This window comes from Heloderma suspectum, chromosome 2 (genome assembly GCF_057233095.1).
Source record: "Heloderma suspectum isolate Gila_16-S chromosome 2, 16-S_ref, whole genome shotgun sequence".
In the NCBI taxonomy this organism is placed as follows: domain Eukaryota; kingdom Metazoa; phylum Chordata; class Lepidosauria; order Squamata; family Helodermatidae; genus Heloderma; species Heloderma suspectum.
The window spans coordinates 73,505,552-73,523,575 of NC_139459.1; the positions used below are offsets into that span (position 1 = coordinate 73,505,552).

Genomic DNA, 18,024 nt, shown 5'->3' on the forward strand with positions numbered 1-18,024 from the left:
GCAGAGTAGCCTATGCTCCGGGTAGGCAATTGGTCCCCGTTTGAAGGAGAGTCACTTGAAGACCCTGAACTTATGGGCTAGGGAGAGATCCTCCCTCTTTGCCTTGGGTCCACGGGAGGCAGCTGTTGCTTGCGCGCCAAACGGGCACTACACCTCCTTTCCGCGCCCTCCATTGCTCGTCACTCCCTGCGTCTGCGTCGAGCAAGCCCCGTTCCCGCACTTTCTCACTGCTAGGATCACTATCTATCTCAGGAATGCCGGCAGGAAGAATCTTTGCCAGCTGCTGTGCCTGTGAGGGATGAGCTGGCTCCTCTCCCATGGATTGCTGATCCTCCTCAGAATCAGAACTGCTCTGGGGTTCTATCGGCTCAGTTTCCACCCTGACAGTTCAAATCCCTGCCCAGAGATGGACAGATTATGAACTCCTAGCGTAGCGAACTTTTAGGCTAGCCTAAAATATATTTTTTAAACTTACAAACTGACTAGTGCTGTAGATATATCGCAAACAAGATAAAAATTAAACACAATCTAATTATTTTGTCTTGGACAACTTAAACACACACACACACTTAATATAACATGCAAGTCATAGAATTTTCCCCTTCATGGATCACTGCCTTGTTGTGGTGAAGGGGCTTGCGTAACTCAGTGAAGCCATAAGCCATGATAGTGCGGTCACTGAACTTGAGCCGGACATCCTAGAGAGTGGGCCTTAGGAAGCATTACTAACAACAAAGCTAGCGGAGATGACAGTATTCCAGCTGAGCTATTTAAAATCTTTCAAATTTGGAACACTCAGCAGTGGCCACAAGACTGGAAAAGATCAGTTTACATTCCACTTCCAAAGAAGGGCAATGTCAAAGAGTGTTCAAACTACCATACAATTGCGCTCATTTCACATGCCCGCAAGGTTATGCTCAAAATCCTACAAGCTAGGCTTCAGCAGCATGTGAACTGAGAACTACCAGAAATACAAGCTGGGTTTCGAAGAGGCAGAGGAACTAGAGATCAAATCGCCAACATTCGCTGCATCATGGAGAAAACAAGAGAATTCCAGAAAAACGTCTATTTCTGCTTCATTGACTACGCTAAAGCCTTTGATTGTGTGGATCACAACAAACTGTGGCAAATTCTGAAAGAGATGGGAGTACCAGACCACCTTACCTGTCTCCTGAGAAACCTGTACAAGGGACAAGAAGCAACAGTAAGAACCGGACATGGAACAACCGATTGGTTCAAAATTGGGAAAGGAGTACGACAAGGCTGTATATTGTCGCCCTGCTTATTTAATTTATATGCAGAGTACATCCTGAGAAACGCCGGGTTGGATGAATCAGAGGTTGGAATTAAGATTGCCGGGAGAATTATCAACAACCTCAGATACGTAGACGATATCACCCTAATGGCAGAAAGCGAAGAGGATCTAAAGAGCCTCTTGTTGAGGGTGAAAGTGGAGAGTGCAAAAGCTGGTCTGAAACTCAACATTAAAAAAACTAAGATCATGGCACCTGGCCCCATCACTTCCTGGCATATAGAAGGGGAAGAAATAGAAGCAGTGCTAGAGGCTCCAAGATCACTGCAGACGGTGACTGTAGCCATGAAATTAAAAGACGTTTGCTCCTTGGGAGGAAAGCTATGGCAAACCTAGACAGCATAGTAAGAAGCAGAAACATCACCTTGCCAATGAAGATTCGTATAACCAAAGCTATAGTTTTCCCAGTAGTAACGTATGGCTGTGAGAGCTGGACTATAAGGAAGGCTGAGCGCTGAAGAATTGATGCTTTCGAACTGTGGTGCTGGAGAAGACTCTTATGGGTCCCCTGGACTGCAAGGAGGTCAAATCAGTCAATCCTAAAGGAAATCAACCCTGACTGCTCATTGGAAGGACAGATACTGAAAGTGAAGCTCAAATATTTTGGCCACCTAATGCAAAGAGAAAACTCCCTGGAAAAGACCCTGATGCTAGGAAAGATTGAAGGCAAAAGGAGAAGGGGACGGCAGAGGATGAGATGGCTAGATAGCATCACTGATGCAATGAATATGAATTTGAGCACACTCCGGGAGAGAGCGGAGGACAGGAAGGCCTGGCATGCTATGGTCCATGGGGTCACGAAGAGTCGGACACGACTTAACGACTGAACAACAACAACATAGAATTTTCTTCTCACCATGGCCCAGGCTGGGCTTCATGTGGATAGCCTCCTCCCACGACCCAATCTCAGATTTAAAATTGCCTAAGAATTCTTATATAAAATATTTGTAATTAAGTAGTGGCTTACACAGGGCTGTAGAAAGTTGGATGATAAGACTTTCATTTATTGTCCCATTCACAACTTGCTATATCATAAAACTAATGCAGTAAACGTATTTACTGCAACAACTAAAGTGTTTAAAAACAGGCAAGACATCACTTGAGTATTTTTCACCATGTGTTTCTCACTTAATGAAACATGTGTAAGGGGAGTGCTTTATGCAGTCAGTCTTCACACAACTGCTACTACCAACTAGGCAGAAAAACCTACTACTTACAATAACTAGGTTCAGATAACACAGTGACTCACACTCAGGGGTTGAGTATGGATTGAATGTGAGTTGTTCTTGAACCATGGGTTGTCACTGAAAAGTGGGTTGTTGTGTTGTGTGAACCCAACCACGCTAACAAACTATGGTTTGTTAACCACGAACAACCCACAGTTCACAACCCAAAAACAAACGATAGGTTCTCTTCATGGGTTGTTCATGGTTAACAAACTATGGTTTGTTAGTGCAGCTCAGCTCACACAACACAACAACCCATGTTTCAACAACCCTCAATTTAACCCATACTCAACCTTGTGTATGGGTTGTCATATTGTGTGAACCAATGTATGGAGAAAGTGGCCTGGTTTGCATGTAACACTAAGCCACCCTGGAGCATAAGCCACAATGGGTTGGTTGTTCACTCGCAAACACACATTACTTCCAACAGATGATTGAGTGCATAGCAGCTCGGCATGGCTTGTTTCCCCCTCATTCTTCCAGCCCACTTCCTGCACATATCCCAGCATCCTCTCTGGCACAACCCATCTTGTCTCCTCATCCTGGCCCCCTCCCTGCTCTGATTGCTACCCCTTTTCAGAGCACTTCCTTCAGCAGCCCATTTTAAAAAAGCTGGTGCCTCAGAATTCTGCAAATGGGTATTTTTGTGTTGTTATTTTTTTTTTAGTTGGTCTTTTAGTGTGCAAGAGTGCAGATTTGGCTACCTGCTATGTATAGTCCTGCCTTGTCAATTTCCTTGTATGTTTCAAATGTCAAAAGACCCACTGACCTGGACTAGTTAACATACAAGGAAATTGACAAGGCAAGACTGCATATAGGTTAATTTGTGAAACGTTGCAAAGGACAGTGGGGAAAAATAATACTTAGAGAAAGGAGGAACCCACTAGCACAATTCAAGAAGCACCGAGAAAGTGAAGAAAATGCGAATTAAGTAAATGCACCAAAGGGCGGGGGGACAATATCTCCCACATGGCAATGTAATCCTCTCGCTTTTAAATCTTGAACAGACACTTGTCAGTGTCCTTCCTCCTTTCAACACTTCTCCGAGTCTCCAGCAAGTCCAGAAATGGGAGTTATTGGTTCCCTGCCCCTTTTCACAGCTGCTTTTCAGAGCAGTTACTATAGTTTCACAAATTTCCCCTCCATTTACCTCCCAGCCTTTACATTTGCGCAAATATTCCTGTCAAGTTTTTTTCTAACCTTAGACGGTTTGGATTAGCCTGAAGCGCAGTAACTTGAAGTTGTTGAAGACCACAGCAGAGAAACAACAGCAGAGACCACAACAGAGAAACACAGCAGAAGTGGAGAACACTGTGAGGAGCAGTCAGGTTTTTTGCTGCTCTTGCTGAGCGCCTCTGTAGCCCTTTCAAACAAACCATGCAGAACCCACTCTGCCAGGTTCGGACATCATGACAAGCCATCCTGAAAGCAAGACACCCTGAACAACTCTACAACAAGCCATGGGTTCTCAGGGTGGCTTGTCTGTGAAAAACAAGCCACCCCACAGAAACTGTGCTAGGTTCTGACATCACAGCAAGCCACCATGGGTGATAACCCAGAGTGGGTTGTTGTGTCATGGGAACCAGGTAATTAATACCCTGGAAGTATAGCCATTAACGTCATCTTTACATAAATCAGCATTTAATCAGAGAAATGCTAAATTAAATGTAAGAGCAGATAAAGAATTTGTTGGCTCTAACAAGATGAAAAGTATGATAACATGCTGTGCTAAAAGAGGGAGTAAAGTCCAGGAGTAGAATGCACTCAGTGCCAAATCCCTACAAAAGATCTGAATATTGTTTGCATGAACATGGCTACAAAAGTCAATTGTGAAGAGTCTTTTTCACAGATGTACCCAGGATTCAACTAAAGGGGACATCCTGCTCTACTGCTACAGATGGCATTTGTTTTAGCAGCTAAGAATAGCACATTGGTGAACAGGAGTTGTGCCAAAATGAAGGAAAATTCTATTGAAAAGCAATGACTGATAGAGCTTGAGATTTCATTTAGCTTACTGCTAGCAAAGCAATATTTTTGACACCTAAAATATAAGTGAGCTAAACTATTTTTATCTTCAACTAATGGAATTGTGCCTGGCCATTAAAGGAATGAATTGCACAATTACAGATTTCATTTGTTCAAGTGCTTTAGCACGTTTAAAAATTTCAAAGAAAAGAGAAATTAGCAAAACTGAAGATGATCTGAATTAAATTGTAAATACACTGTCAGGTTTAAAGGCAGCTTGTGAAATCTGTCCACCGTAAAGGAAATATATCATGTCCTCCTACTTTGTATCACTTTGGGCCAAAACAATCTTCCTGGGATAAAATGTCTATCACTGCCAGGAGGGGGTGTGGACTGATATATGCATATTAACTTCAAGTGCCTTTTTAACAATTAACACTCTTGGTGTACATCCATCAATCATGTATTGTTTATTACATTTGCTAATTAGAAACTACAAGACTTTCATCCTCCTGTGAAACACCACATGTATGAAATGTAGCAGCACCGAAAGCAAAAATTATAGCAAATACCACAATGGATTTAGCACTGGTGAAATGTCAGTGGTTTGCTTTCTAGCCAAAAAGCTTTTAGCTTATCCAGGTCAATTGTTTTCCCTAATACGCCTAAATGTCAGAGCAGATATTAGCAGAAAAGACAGGAAAATGGCAATGTCTATTCTAATAATACATTAAAACTTCATCCATTTTTATGGCTAATTTTTCTAGCATGTAATATGAATTTCCCCCTCAACTTTGTCTAGATTAGCCATCCCATTTTGTAATTCACTGAAGGGAACATTGTATGGTTTTAGAGTGACAGAAATAGGATACTGAAACACATACTTCTGGCAGAAAATTTACCAAGGAAGACAATGGCGACCATGTTACAGCTGTCATTTCATCAGAAATAGCAGCTGTATTTTAAGGATTTTATGGCACAACATGCCATAGTATGACATATGTACAGCTAAAAAAGAACAAGACGGTTATCCCATAACTAGAGTGAATATTTACAGTTATGAAAATTGTGAGACTCATTCATGAGGAAAAGCACTAATATGCATCTGACAAAATTCCTTTCCAGTCTAATTATACTTCCTTTTGTATTCCTGTGGAGATTAATTACTATAAATCTAGAGAAAGAAGGTGAAAAGAGGAAAAAGTAACACCAGGGATTTGTTAAGAACAGATGACAACATCTGTCACTTTCGGTGCCAGCATCACTCTACAGCATAGGCTAGAGAAGGAGTATAAAGACTTATCTTATGAGGTATGGAAGAGATTATTGTAATGTGTGAAGGCTCCCCTCAGTGATCCATTTGCCCGCTCCCTCCCCAACCCAATGCTCCATTCTCTGTCTTCCCTTAGGCTGTCAAAGCCAAAGTCTTCTTCTGCAGCCATACGTAATATACCATAGTCTACATTTCTGCTACACATGTAATCTAGTTTGGATAAACTAGATAAATTTAGATATTTTACACACCTCAGTACTATTTTACCAACTGTGTCAGAGAAGACTGTTTCATTCATGTGCTATACCACAAAATGCAATATTTTAAGATTCCTACACTGTATAGATGTCACTGCAAATAACCCCCCCCCCCCAGATTCTATGAACTGACTATCCATTCCGCTCACTGTGGTATTAAAGGAAGCTCAGGTCTAAGAACAGTAACAGAACTTGTAAGGTATGATGCTGTAAAGATAAAAGGCTATGGTACTTTAACCTAAGCTTTGAGAGATTTAGGTCATCCATATATATACTAAGGGGTAGAAGGGAAGAGATGGGCGGAAGGCTTTCCCTGCTTTCTGAAACATCTGTGAAGCTGGCTGGAGAAAGTTCCTTTAAACATCTTAATGGATGACCTAGACTGCATGGACCATAACATTATGCTGCACTGTTTGACAAAATGACTGAAGAGAGAGCTTTAAAGAACTTTCACTTCCTTTCTTTCTACAGGGGTTATGTGGTATGGTTCAAGGACTAAGAAGGAAACAGTGGGGAAATGACAGAAAAACTGGTAAATAAATCTGAGAATTGTCTTTCTGTTTCTGGAAGGAAGTACAAAGTGACCTGCTACTGAGAAACCATTTTAAAAGGTTATAGTATTTACCGTCTATTTAAACAAAGAGTTTAAAGGATTAAAATGGCTAATTAAATAAATTTTGCAAACACACTGAATATACGCATCACAAGACATGACAGCCCACCATGGGTTATTTAAAACGACAACCTCTGAGCAGGAGTTGCATATTCAAAATGGTGGCCGCATGCACCGGGCAGGCTGCAGCATGTGCAGCCACCATTTTGAATATGCAACCCCCACTCAGGGGTTGTCACATCGTGCAAACCCAGTGACCGTGGTTTATGTGAGAATTAAACAACCCATGGTCTGTTTTAAGGTTTAACCTGCACATAACCCACATTCGTTAGGTTCACACGACACAACAACCTCTGAGCGGGGCTTGGATATGCAAATTGCTGCCCGTGGGTGCTGCAGCCCGCCATGGGTTAAATAACTCACCACGAGCCAAGGCATGTAGTCTGAACCCAGTCAATATCAAATTATATATAGTGTTCCTATTTTTTATTTGTAAATGTAACAGAAAAAACAAAAAAGCAAACAAAAAGGAACAACAACAGAACAGGAAAAAAATCCACTGATATTAACCATTCACAACACCATCAATAAAAAAAGAGGGGGGAAAACCCTTCTACTTCAAATGTATTTTCTATTCTATTTCAAATGTATACATTAATATAAGCAGTCTTTATGTTTAATATAAGCATCCAAACAAGATTGACAACTGTAGGATATACGTTCAAAAGTAGAGAAAGCAGTAAGACCATCAGACCATTGAATGATAGGTGATGAGGTGGTGGAGCTTATCTTTCCAGGTCTGAAGTAGAAGGGCGCAATCTTATGCACGTTTAGACAGCTGGCTGGGGAATGCTGGGAGTTGTAGGCCTTTTCGCTATCTAAACATGCATAGGATTGCACTCCAAGTCTCTCTACAGCTGCAAGGATGCTCAAAATACACTACAGTGTTTCTAAATATTGACATGAATATTTTTCAAAATTATGTCACCAGAGATCCACAATACTCTACAGAGTTTACGAAACACACAAAGCAGTTGGTTCTCAAATATATGCATTATCTATCAGTGCTATTTGGATATCAAGACATTGATTTGAGACTCCTGCTCAAAGGCCTTAACAAGAAGAGAGAGATACAACAAAGCAATAACAATTTTATTTATTTATTTATTACATTTATATCCTGCCTTTTTTCCTCTTTAAAGAACTCAAGGCGGTGTACATAATCCTCCTCCTCTCCATTTTAGCCTCACAACAATAACCCTGTGAGGTAGGTTGGGCTGAGAGTCTGTGACTGGCCCAAAGTCACCCAGTGAGCTTCCATAGCTGAGTGGGGACTAGAACCCGGATCTCCCGACTCCTAGTCCAACACTCTAGCCACTACACCACACTGGCTCCCACTGTGGTGTCAAACATTGTGTCAAACAATGGGACACAACCGAAGTCATGGAACCTGGGCACAGAGGCAAGGAGGTGGTCTGAGTGCGCTAGAGACTCTCACGAGATTGTCCACAGGAGGATGACCACTGATAATGAGGCAAGGAGACTGCTGCTGTAGTCATGACTGACTGATGTTTTAGAATGTTACTTTGATTAATCACTAGCTTAGATTATTATTTTGTATTAAAATTCACATATGATAATTTCAACAATACTGAATGTGATTTACAACTTTATTATTTGCCCATTAAATACACAGTTGTAAAAAATGTTCCTAAAAAGCTTGGCAACGTTCATTATGCCTTGAGCCCCTCCACCTTAAAAACACATCAGGGATTCCTGACTGAAGTGACAGTTGCCAAATATATGAAAACATCAAAGAAAATGAGAACACACTTTTCTGAATATCAACACCAAGAAAATTGCCATGAGCCAAGTAATTGCAGAAAGGACGGACACAAAATACCACAGGAAGAAAAGGAGGAAAAAAGTGGTGAGACCTACAACAGATAAATGGTTAGGCGACACAAACAAGGAAGATAAAATAATTAATAGATTCCTATTATGACTTATATTCAGGGGTCCTAGAGGCAGTTAATGATCTCCCATTTGAGTGCCTTATGAATAGGAAGTAGTCACTTTCATCAGCTAGTTTTGTTCCCCGGTTGGTTCTGATGAGCACCATGTTTAAAGGTTACAATATAGAAACAGAGAACAAACTGAACAAAGGGCATCTTGGGGATTAATTAATCTTGATATATTAAAACACGATTTGGTTTTCTTAAAAAGAAGAAATGTCCATGTTGCTGCAATGCTGGTTTGTACATTGCCTGTTGTATGATAGAGAAAGCAATAATTTGTTTAGAAAGCAGATTTATACCATCCGTAGAAATGTTTTCACTCATTTGACTACTTTACGTCCTTTAATATCTATGGATCTCATAAATAAGCAAGCCTTAGACCTGTTCCCCCTCCCCACAAATCATATTTCAACCTCTCATAGTAATATTTGCTTAGTACCTACATTTTCTATTTTGAAATGTAAACACACCCTTAATCAAAACCATCACTGAAATTAAGAGATTTTTATACATTTGTCCAAACTATATTAAAATTTAATTTCTTTCTATTTTCTGGGGCCAAATAAATATAGAACCATAAAGGAATATGTATAGCTTAGCTTACAAAAAATTGAATTATCAAATTATCTCATAAGATGTCTGACAGTCACTGTAACCATTACAGTGTAACACAATATAATTAATGGCTTGGATTTTATGGACCTTCATGCTCTTTAACAATATTTCTATATTACGATGCTGAAATAGTAATAAAACACTTGAGTGTAAATTGTAGATTCAGTTATTCGCTTCTCATAGAGTCATACTGCTTTCCTAGTTTTCTTCCATGAATTCAACTTGAAACATCTGTCTGTGAAGCAAGAAATATCTAACAGTGGACAAAGATCAATTACACCTTCCACTTTTGTCCTCCCTTCCCAACCCAAGTAATGTCTATTTTGATACTCTTAAGAAAATTCCTTTTGTACATATTTACATAAAATTTGAAATATTGTAACATTTTCAGTAAACTATGCAACTCACAATTCCTGCTCCACAGCTCAGCACTAGGCCACAAAAAATTCCACAGAATTTGACCAAATATGAAAGGGATTTTTACACACAAATTACTTGAACTGCTGTTCAGGTAGATGTATTATATACAGGAAGAGGTGCAAATAAAGCTCCTAAGTATACAACTGCCTCTGACCAACAGCCTCTGTAGAGCGGAGCTACCACTTGCTTCCAGTGGAGGCTGGAACTCATGGAAAGAGTGTGATCCTGAGATGGACATATGCTCCCCTCCTGCCCCACCCCACTTCACAGGCCAGAATGTTGGTAGATTGAATACCCTCTAGCTAAGGATCCTTACTGATTTACACTGGATTTGGTGGTGTGAGTTCTCCCCCACTTGCCCTGTCATCCCATTCTGATTTGGGGTGAGCTACTGCTTTGTTCTAATAGTGCATCCCAGTGTAGTTTTAGGAGGGATGAGAGATGTCTTCTGCTCTTATGCCAGTGTTGGACATAGTGTTGTGTTACTTTCTCAATCAACAGACTGCATACAGCAGCAAGCTGCATACATATGACTGCTTCTAAAGAGATCTACAAACATGTGGAAGAGATAGTTGGTACTAGGTTATGGGAGCAGAGGAGAAGAAGCAGGGTATATTCAGAAAGGGGGCAAACTCAGAAAGTTTGAGAAAACACTGCTCTGTAGAAAACTCAATAGACTGCTAAACATTTGTGGCCTATTTCAGTCACAGTATGGCCTCAAGCTCTATGGGGATCTTCTCTTTCTCAAGACTTAATTCAGATTTTTCATAGGCTACTTCTGCTGCAGACATGTTTCATGAGGATTTTAATTTTGAAATGTATTTAGGTGAACAAACTGATTTAGACACAGGATTACTTTTATGAAGATTACCATTTCATAGCGATTTTGGCAAAAGTAGCAGCCACAAATGTCTGGAATAGTCAGTTTCATCTCTTCTTTCTTTTATATATTCCTTTATCCTTACATCTGGTTTTATCCTCAGTATTCAGTGATGCTGGCTGGTGTTCATCTTTTTCTATACCCTGTTAAACACTACTTGGTTAACTACTACATGAGTGAGCTGTGGTCCACCATAACAAAACCACAAAATACATTGTCTGGAAGTCTGAAAAAAATCTTTAATATGGAAGGCCAAGTAGGGCTTAAGCATTTGTGCTCTCTCCTGCTTTTAAGACTTCAATATGTGCAGACAGTAGTAATCAGGAGATTGCCTATGATGAGTGTAGCAATGAGTTAAGTACTTGACATTACATGATTTGAATCCACATTGACATTATATTCTGTCAGTTAGTACAACTACTACTACTCTGTGCGCACAATTCCAGGTATGTTCTTGTGTATTCTTTTCACATAGGTCATACAACACTCCTCCAGGAACAAGAAATGCATAGCCAGAAAACCACTAGTGCTGCCACTTGTGCTTCCTAATTCCTTCAGGGATGAAAGCCACACATTTCTATTCCCACAGATGAGAACAGGCATGTACAAAGTTCACATTCTCTGGGCCCTATCCAGAATGTATTTAGGCATCGCTAAAATGCGGTACCTATTATAATAGGCAAGTCACCAACAAATGAAATCGCCATCTTGCTAGCAGCAACCATTCTTTTTAAATTGGTAAGATTCAGGGACCAGACGATGATGCACTGTGAGGCTTACACCTTCATTCTATGCAGATGTAGGTGTGTCTAAGCAGCAGCAACACGGAGAGAATTTTTGTAGGGCATCGTATTCTCTGGCTATGCAATTACACAAAATAACTAAAATGTAAATTTAAAAATTGCTTTCCTTTTTAACATAGCTCTGATTATAAAGTCCAACCAGTCTAGAAATTATCTTACTGTTACAGGTTCTATGGTGTTGTGCTGGCAGTGGACTTTAGGGCTGGCTAGTATGAAATAACGACTGGCTACAAAAGCTCAACCACAAACTGTGGAATTTTAATAGTACATGTCAGGGATGAGTCCCAGCCTTTTCAGATGTCCGACAGCTCTGATTCTGAGTCCGAGTTAGAACTGCTAGATCAAAGAATGGAGGAGGGGGGGACAGACTGTCCCTAGAGTGCCTAGATGCTGGGAGAGATTCCTCCAAAGGCTTTGACAAACAGATGGCCCAGGCTCAGTCCCTGCCCCCTCCTCCACTATGGAAAGTCAAGTTTCTGAGGGGCTTGATTTGAAAGACGCTAGGGTGCGTTGCAAAGATAAGTGGGAAAAGTCAGGGGCAGGCCACAGATGCTCCACCCAGATAGCCACTCTTGGAAGCCAACGTAGGAGGGATCCACCCTAAGGGACGGGCATCACTGAGGAGCAAGCTTGGCCATGAGGTTCATACCCAAACTGCCAGCAACTCTCTCTCTACCCTCTGACTCGTCTCCTTTGGTTAGAGATTGTTGATTAGTTTTTTAGGGCCTGGGGCAGTCTGAGAGTTTCCTTGAATCTGCATTTGTAGAGAAGCTAGCCTCCAGCAAAATAAAATTGTATTAGCTTGAAGCTTGTCTATTGCAGTGTTCACTGTGAATGGAAAGGACAATAGATTTCTGACAGTAAGTAGCATCAAATCCCAGGGGTATACTTGAATTGAAACCATCCCATTTTCCAGGTCCCAGGGCATGGCCTGAAGGCAAATGACACAAACATTGCTAAAGTTATGTCAACTAGAGATCTGGTCAGTGCCTGCATGGGAGACTGGCTGGGAATCCTATGTACAGCACCTTGAGTTCTATGGAAGAAAGGCACGAATATAAATAGAATTCTCAAAATGATCTTCCTTATTTATTTAGAAAACAAGCACTCAGAGAGGGTGTGCAAATGATCAGGTTGGTAAAAGAAGCCATTGTGGTTTCTCCCCACCCCATGTGTGCTGTGCACATGACCATTATTTGCATAATTACCTGTGATGCAGTGCAGGTTGCTGTGTTGTCTGAAGTGGGTGGCTTCTTACCCACTTTACAACCCCTACTGCACGTCATAAATTGTAGGGTAGGTAAGAAGCCAGCCCAATGAGCAGGGTTTCTTTTACCAACATGATAATCCAAACCCAGTCAGATTCTTTAGAGGAAAATCACTATTCAATAACTATTATGCAATCTGATTTATTTATATAAACAAGTCTTTAATATTAAACCTTACCTACTCTCTCTCTCTCTCTGTGTGTGTGTGTGTGTGTGTGTGTGTACGTGTGTGTGTGTGTGTGTGTGTGTATATATATATATATATATATATAGGTGCATTTTGGTAGAGTATATTGCATAGTGGCTTTCTGCTAAAGATATGTACACCCATAGGAGTTTATTACTCCTGAATTTATATTGTTTTACTAAACAACATGTATTAAGTTAAAACTTCTAAAATCACACTAATGATATCAACTTGTAATATATAAAAAAATCTTAGCATTCCATAACAAGTTCTTTCCCCCACAACTCCCCCCCCAATTCACCATGAAAATTTAAAGATTCAAATTAATAGCGAATCCAGTTTGTATGTCATCTGAAATGGATATCACTGGTATCCCACAATAATCTCTTTGTGATATTCCCAAGTGTCCCCAGTTAGCCTTTTACAGCCTATTTAGGAATTATATCATTTTTTTTGTTCCTATTGAATAATGGTGCTTTTATGAATATGCCATCTGTGCAGAGATACTAATAATGCAGGAGGGCTATAAAGACCTGAAGCCAATCACTTTAATGAAAACTGAAGACTTATTAACCCAAGAATATTGCTGTATGACATTCTGAATATAGCAACTTATCCATACATGATTAGAATCAGTTAGTAGCTTTTCACACCATTTATTTTACATAGGAAAACGGATTTACCCATGAAACCACCAATAATACAGAAATACAGGAATTCTGACCAATTTCCTAGGATTAAGAGAACAGCTCATCTGTGAAAGGCGATTAGCGTATTTCTTTGACTTCCAAAAGGAATAGGTACTGAAACTCAATTGCATGGGCTTTCATAGCTCTTAAACAAATAAACCCAATCAGAAGCCTACATCTGGAAGAATTGGAAAGTCAAGTACGCATATATGAAAAGGTGACAGGACAGAATGGTAATGAATCTATACATCTTTACTGAACAAATCTTTGAAAAATAAGAATGCACCAGGTGGGAAATCCTGACAACTGCTAAGCTCTTTTGAATGCTGCTGCTCTTCTTCCTTACTGATCCAACCATTTAGCTTTCACCATTTTTGTTCAGCTTTATTTCACTGCACCACGCTACAGGCACCCCTGGAGAGATCATTATATTGTATAGCTTAAGGTAAACTATAGGTTCCCCTTAAGAGAAACCTGGAGTTTAGGGAATGGCTAGTCATTTAATCATGCTACTGTGTCTTACCATTTCCTATTCCCTCCCCTCCTGGCCCCGCCCAACTAGAATCCCTTCAAGGCAATGCAGGCTGAAGAGATTTTGAAGATACTTAAATAATTTTGAGACATGATATGGACAGAGCCTGTCAAGTCCACATCTAGCAGGAGATTACTACAACTGATGTGAGGGTGGAAATAAATGCCACTATCTCAAATATAAGTAAGCTGTGGAAAGGGGTGGTGGTAGATAGAATCAGGGGTTTCTACATTTCCCAGACATTTTACCTTGTGCAAGTCTTTTGTGGGCATTTAAAACGCAAGCCCTTATAGACCAGGGACTACAAAAATAATGGGACAAATCAATACCTTTTATTGAAACCATTTCCATTATAGAAATAGAGAAGCTGTTTATTTACTACATAGTCTCTATGCTCATTTACAGTTATCGTTAAGAGTTACTCACCTCAGGTCTATCACCCTCAAATATATCTCTGGTGAGTACTTTTTAAATTACCAGACCAAGAAAACTAATTCTGAGGGTAGCAAAGCCCTCTTGGCCACCCAGCCAGAAAATCTGGCAATGCCACCAAATTATTTAGGGTGATTAAAACAAAAAGGGATTGTGAAGAACTCCAAAAGGATATTCCCAAACTGGGAGAATGAGCATCAAAATGACAAATGCTGTTCAGTGCAAGGATGGGTAAAGTGATGCACATTAGGGCAAAAAAACCCAACTTCGCATATAAGCTGATGGGATCTAAGCAGCAGTTACTGACCAAGAAAGAGATCCTAGGGTTGTGGCAGACAGCTCGATGAAAATGTTGGCCCAGTATGCGGCTGTTGTGAAAAAGGCAAATTCCATATTAGGCATAATTAGGAAATGAACTGAAAATAAAACTACCAAGATCACACTCCCCTTATACAAATCTATGGTGTAACCACACTTAGAATACTGTGTACAGTTCTAGTCACCACACCTAAAAAGGGATATTGTAGATTTGGAAAAAGTGCAGAAAAGGGCAACTAAAATGATCAAGGGGCTGGAGCAACTCCCCTATGAGGAAAGGCTACAACATTTGGGATTACTTAGTTTAGAAAAAGTGTGAGTAAAAGGAAACATGATAGAGGTGTACAAAATTATGAACGGTGGGGAGAAAGTGGATAGGGAAACATTTTTCTTCCTCTCTCATAATATTAGAACAAGGAGTTGTACCATAAAGCTGATTGGTGGGAGATTCAGGACAGATAAAAGGAAGTACTTCTTCACACAGTGCATAGTTAAACTATGGAATTTACTTCCACAAGATGCAGTGATGGCTACCACTTTGGATGGCTTTTAAAAGGGATTGGACAAATTCATGGTGGATAAGGCTATTAATGGCTTCTAGTCCTGATGACTATATGCTACCAGCGGTGTCAGACATAGTATGCCTATGTATACCAGATGCTGGGGAACTTGGGCAGGAGGATGCTGTTGCACTCATGTCCTGCTTCTGGGTTTCCTGTGGGCAGCTGGTTGGCCACTGTGTGAACAGAATGCAGGACTAGATGGACCTTGGTCTGATCCAGCATGGCTCTTCTTATGTTCTTAAAACATCTGCTTAGGTGTGTCAGTGACTTTCATGCACCCATCAGAACGAAAACTGTGGACAAAGAAACATGGCTCCTACCTCTGGCCCATCTGAGTATCACCTACGTCTGCCAGCTTCAAAACCCACTGCAGCCTGTTGCAAAGTAACGCCTGACAATAATATAATTTAATCATTTTTATTTATTTTTATGTAATGGTATGCCAGAATGCATGTGCTCTAGATTTGGGAAGTCCTTACTGCTAGATAGAACAAACTTTCTTAGGAAGCCTGACCAGTTTGTGCAGCAAATACAACTCTGGTCTTGGATTGATATCTGAAGAATAGAATGGTCCTAAACATCACAGATGTTGAGTATCCTAGTTTCATGTCAAGACAACAGGAGAGGAAACTATCTGGGGTTTACAAAGTAATTCAGACTATTATTGTATTGCACTGCAGGGTGTATGGTATGTTTCACCAGCCCAGGATGAGCAAACACCTTCATTAGTGTTTTCATAAGGGATTTTCTGAATGAGGGTAGCAATATAGTGGAAAATAAGAGAACTGTGGCAGAGCTAAAACAACTGTGGGAAAAGACCCTTAAGCATCCCACCCCCTCCCCATGAGCATGCAGGACAGTAGAAGCTGAATCCTTGCCTTGTAATCCAGGATTGGTTGTAAACCTCATCTGGTGCTAAGAAAGGCTTAAAAAGCTAAGTTCTACACAAGGTGGATGGTGGAAATGCTACCAACATCCATAAGAGTTGCGCTCCAGAAGGTTTTCCTGGAAAAAACTCTGCAATGGGCAAAGTTCTGCACATCCTTCTCATATCTCCCTGTAACTTGCCGAAGTGGAGATTTTGCAAAGCAAATTAGAACACATATTCTGACCATCAACCTAGCAGTAGTCACTATGCCATTTCAGGTTTCATCCAGGTTTGCAATTTCAGAATAGCATGTTCATGAATACCACTGGATGAGACCATCCCAGTGCCAGAATTCCACTTTGGTCATTCTTTTTAATACACTGTAAATCAATGTCTTTCTTCAACTGTTATTACACAGAGGCACTTTGGAAAAAAGACTGCTAGAACAGATTTGTGATCAATTTCATTATTATGACTGACATCACAGAATGAAACACACCAAACAATGTACAACTAAAGTCAACCTGACAAGATGACTCACTTCTGCCATAAAGATGTATATCAATGAATATTTTCACTGAAATCACAAAGAAGTCCAAATGTAGCCAATACTATACTATTGGGATACCACTGTTCAGTCTTCCTTAGAAAATATCAAGTCATACAAGGTAGAAAGACGATCATTCATATACAAACACTGAGCCAGGATGAACAAAGTTTGTCCCCACCAATGTCACTGAAATTAGGTGTCAAGTCTACTTAAATGCAACTCTTTCTGGCTACCACAGAGAGGCACCGGTTTACAAGTCAGCCTTTTGCTCATAAGATATTGACCTTTTCAATCGTCCGCTGGAAGGGGGTGGGGGGAACACGACATGAGGGAAGAATATAGTTCAGCATATTGGACAGCACTCAGTACAAAAGGTGACATCCTCTCCTTTCCTTGTACCTCCTCAGCCCCCCCCCCATCTGTTCTGAAAGGTTCCCAAACCCTCTGAGCAGATTTGGGGGACACACTGCAGGTTCTAGGGGGACGGTTGTCCATTTATGTATCCACCATGTGTGCACCAATCTAAAATATGAACTGGACTACAATTACAATTGCTTCTGCCATTTTTTTCTTTTGCATTTCAGTAGTAACTTCAGACATCCAAAAATTTAATGCACTGACATATACTAGAATTCATCTTACTTATTAATCACATCATTCTTCTATCATTGGTGATTTTTAAAATCCCTGAGCATGTCATTGGCAAATACCTCCATTTCTGTTCTCAGACACAATCACTGAATAAAATCACTATCCCCTTCCTTAATTGCATCTTCACACAATCATCTTAAGACAGTTTGCTTATTGCAAATCCTTCAATGAATATCAATTACTTAGTAACCCCCTTTTCTTCACACTTTCAGCAATTTAGAAAGGTGAAAACGTTGATTTGTTTCCTAATTCTTTTAATCTAATTTTGTGTCACATTGTCAGGGTTTTTTTACACCGTTTCTTAATGAGTCACCCTCCCCTTCATTCAAATTGGTCTAAACTGTTCTCTTTAAAGCCAAGAAAGACTAGAACCAATGCTCCACCATTTAAATGTACTTTAGAATAGTGGGAATAATTCACTGTGTAACTATTCAAACTGCATGAGAAAAAGGTAGCCAAATAATATCAAGGAATATATAATATGATCACATGATTTCATTAATTTCTCCAGAGTGTCATGGCAAAGTCAACAGCTTATCATGCAAGCTGGCACTGAGCCCACAGAAGCTCATAGTAAAATATGA

The 18,024-nt window shown here is 40.2% G+C and overlaps 1 protein-coding gene across 5 annotated transcripts in view; it reads right to left on the bottom strand.

Moving 5' to 3' along the window:
• The window catches only part of MCC (MCC regulator of Wnt signaling pathway), a 320,734-nt gene that overhangs the window by 196,770 nt on the left and 105,940 nt on the right, over positions 1-18,024 (bottom strand). The window lies entirely within an intron of this gene.